The following is a 3,886-nucleotide window of genomic DNA, read 5'->3' as shown; positions in this document are numbered from 1 at the left end:
CACTCCAACCAACATAGCATGTCTGTCACACCTGGACACAATGCCAGAAGTGACAGACACAATAAAGGTGCACAGGCAAAGGTAGTTGAGTCAGCACTCACCTGCTCCCCTGGTCGACCATACAGCATGGGATACTGTGGGAGGATCACATCCAGCAAGGCCTGGTTCTCCTCCTGTGTGAAAGGCTGGGCCCTCTCCACAGTCCTTGACATGGTGCCAGAGGGAGACAATACAGCAGCAGTGGTATCGACTGACATGTTGTGCAGGCAAGTGCCCTCTCATGGGTTCTGCCTGCCTTATATCTGCCTTGCTGGCCTATTTCATTTACAGGAGTACAGAGTGATTGGTCAGACTCATTTGCATCCTACGTTTCCTCCAATCCCTTTAAACCTACACCAGTGACAGCCTTTGCATCTTTCGATTTTGCAGCATCATGTCAAGTCAACAACCACTTTGCAACAATGTATAATGTGGCCAACTGATTTTTCCAGACCACATGATGTAAAAATTTGAACTTGAAACTCGGTATCCATGACAACCAGCATGCATTTAGGCCCTAATACTTGTCCCTCATGTGTCCCCATTGTAATTCTTACATCCCCACACAGGTACGGCGCGTACACACGTACCCCTAGGGCACCATCACTACAGTGATACGGGCCGTACACGTGTGAGTACGTGCCGATCACTCTGCCCTACAGTAACACAACTATAGTGATCAGTGATCGGCACGTACTCACGCGTTTACAGGCCGTACACACGTGAGTACGTGCCTATCACTATAGTTGTGTTACCGTCGGCCCTAGTGATCGGCACGTACTCACGCATGTACGGGCCGTACACGCGTGAGTACGTGCCGATCACTGATCACTAAAGTTGTGTTACTGTAGGACAGAGTGATCGGCACGTACTCACGCGTGTACGGCCCGTACACGCGTGAGTACGTGCCGATCACTGAGCACTATAGTTGTGTTACTGTAGGTCAGAGTGATCGGCACGTACTCACGCGTGTACGGCCCGTACACGTGTGAGAACGTGCCGAACACTGATCTCTATAGTTGTTTTACTGTAGGGCAGAGTGACCGGCACGTACTCACGCGTGTACGGCAGGTACTCACGTGTGAGTACGGGCCGTACACACGCCCTCAGAGCGTGTGTAATGCGTTTCACAGCTTACACTGGTGATAGGAGGCGCACACGAAAGGAATGGAGGTGTCAGACTCGAACAAGGCTGGACATCAAGTCATTGTCAGTGCAGTCCTTCATGTGCAGGGCCTAGGTGTGTCAGGCAGTAATGTGGCACATGTGTACTCATGTAGTGGCACAATAGATGTGTGATTAGCTGTTTACACATGTCATGTGTGATGGGGCACTAAGTGGCACACTTCCCCTTCACACTTTGCACATGTGTGCATGTGGGACACACGTGTCAAGCACTGCATCACGGGTATGGCACAGTTAGCAACACCCGCAACTGTCCCCTGATGCCAGGTACATGGATAATTACACCTGACATGTGACTACCAGCGTGCCACGATGTGACTGTCATGTGTGTGTCATGTCTTGGCGTTGGTGTTCCGTCAACTCCATCTGCTGTTGCAGCATCCAACATGTGTCTGTGTGCATATGTGCATGACACACATATACGCACACCATGCCACATGTGGACTCACACTTTGCATGTGTCATGATGGTTCGAAGATGACTTCCTGACATGAGGCAAGATCTGCGTTCTCTCAATGTCTGTGTCATCAGTTTTTGACATGTACGCCTTCATGGAAATGTGTGTTATCTGTCCTTATTCAGATGACATGTGACCTGTGCGTCTAGACTCCCGGCAGCTGTCTGTATGATATGACATCCTTCAAATGCTGATATGTGGATGTCTGTCACTCATGTAATGTGTCTGGCTTGTCACTTACACTGGCACACAGCTATTTTAATGGCATGTCACGTCAACATTTCCATGCAACTATTGTGGCTGGCACTTCTTAGGAGTATCACCTGGCTGGCCTACGTGTCCTGGATGTATTGCACAGGCCAGACTCTGTATTAAGCAGATGTGTATTAGCTGTTGAACATGTGCTCACCTCAGTGACATTGGTGTGGTAATGTACTCACTCTTTGTTATTCCTTCCAAATCTCTGCAGGGCACCGCCTCTCCCCAGGCGAATGCCAGACCTGGATGCCATGCGTGAACATGACTGCATACGCAGATACCGCTTCTCGCAAGAGTTGATAGAGGACTTGACCCGCCGGCTTGCACCACACCTCCAACCACAACACAGGTATCCTACGGCTCTGACCCCCAAGATGAAGGTGATGGCAGCCCTACATTTTTTGCCACCGGCACGTTTCAATTGACCATAGCTGATGTTGGTGGCATGTCCCAGACAATGTTCAGCCGTGTCCTGCATGATGTTTTAGAAGCAATGTTGGTGCACCTGGATGAGTTCATCCATTTCCCCACTCGTGAGCAGTTGACACGTGTCAAGGGTGAGTTCTATGCCCTGGGAGGGATGCCTCATGTAATTGGGGCCATTGATGGGACACATGTGGCTTTGGTACCACCACAGGCACAGGAGGTAGCCTATAGGAACAGAAAACATTAGCACTCCATTAATGCCCTTGTGGCGTTTTCCAGGGTCCGCACACTATGCATACATCATGAGGCATAGCAGGGTGCCAGAAATGATGCTGCTGCTGCACGCGGAACGAGCATGTCTTGTTGGTGGGTATACTCTGTTAGTCCTGTGTTTAGCGCTATCTTTGTATCTTACGGCATCTCCTGACCCACTTCTTCCCATGTTGTTTCCATGTAGGGGACTCTGGCTATCCCAACATGCCATGGCTGATGACGCCTCTCCGCAACCCCAGAACAGCCGCAGAACACCGGTACAACGACACCCATGGGCAGACGAGGCTCGTGATTGAGAGGACGTTTGGACTCCTGAAGAGCAGATTCCGGTGCCTCCACAAGACCGGCGGCGCATTCCCATATGCCCCGGTGAAGGTCTGCAAAATCTTCATAGTGTGCTGCATGCTGCACAACATGGCAGTGGAAAAGGCCGTGCCACTCATCCTGTATCCCGATGAGCAGGATCATCCACCCGTGGAGGATGAAGGGCTTGGGCACGGGGCAAGTGAGGATGAGGATGAGGACATCCGGAGTCAGCTTATCCGCAACTTCTTCTCATGATGGTGAGTCCCTGTGTCTGAGTGTGCACGCTTTGAGCCTTGTGTGGCATGTGTTGCAATGTGTGTGTCCAGCTGACTGTGTGCTAAGTGACTTGGAGTTGTGTTCTGATATGTCATTAAAGTGATGATACCTAGGCAATTTCAAAACAACACAAAGTGGCGAAGACCGAGATGTTCTCTTTTGAGAACATCTCGGTCTTCGCCACTTTTAATTTTATGTTTTTGTACTCAAATTATGTTGTCTGACCAACTTGAAATATGACTTGTTCTATACTGTTTGATGTTTTGTGTATTTCATCTAATTTCTATTCTTGAATTACATTTTGAAATTATAAAGTCCATCATCATCAATTTTTCTATATCATTTCTATTTATATTTGAATAGAATAAAGTCTATATCTATTTTTGATAAAATTCTGTATGTTGTGTCTCCTTCTACACCATCATTGTTGTCTCCATTGAATATGCAATTGTGTTGTTTTGAAATTGCCTAGGTATTTTTCTTCACAATGTCATTTACCCTGCCCTAGGATTAGAATCACTTTTTGCAGGGGGTCCCCTTTTTTGAACACTAATTAAAGTGATGATGTCATTCCACACCTTTTTGCTGGGACAATAAATTATTAAGAGCATGGTGACAACATCATTCCTTGTGGAATACTAGCTCTTTGCTGACTTGTTGTGTGTC

This window comes from Triturus cristatus, chromosome 2_1 (assembly GCF_964204655.1).
Source record: "Triturus cristatus chromosome 2_1, aTriCri1.1, whole genome shotgun sequence".
Classification (NCBI taxonomy): domain Eukaryota; kingdom Metazoa; phylum Chordata; class Amphibia; order Caudata; family Salamandridae; genus Triturus; species Triturus cristatus.
Note: the sequence above shows the minus strand (reverse complement) of the source record.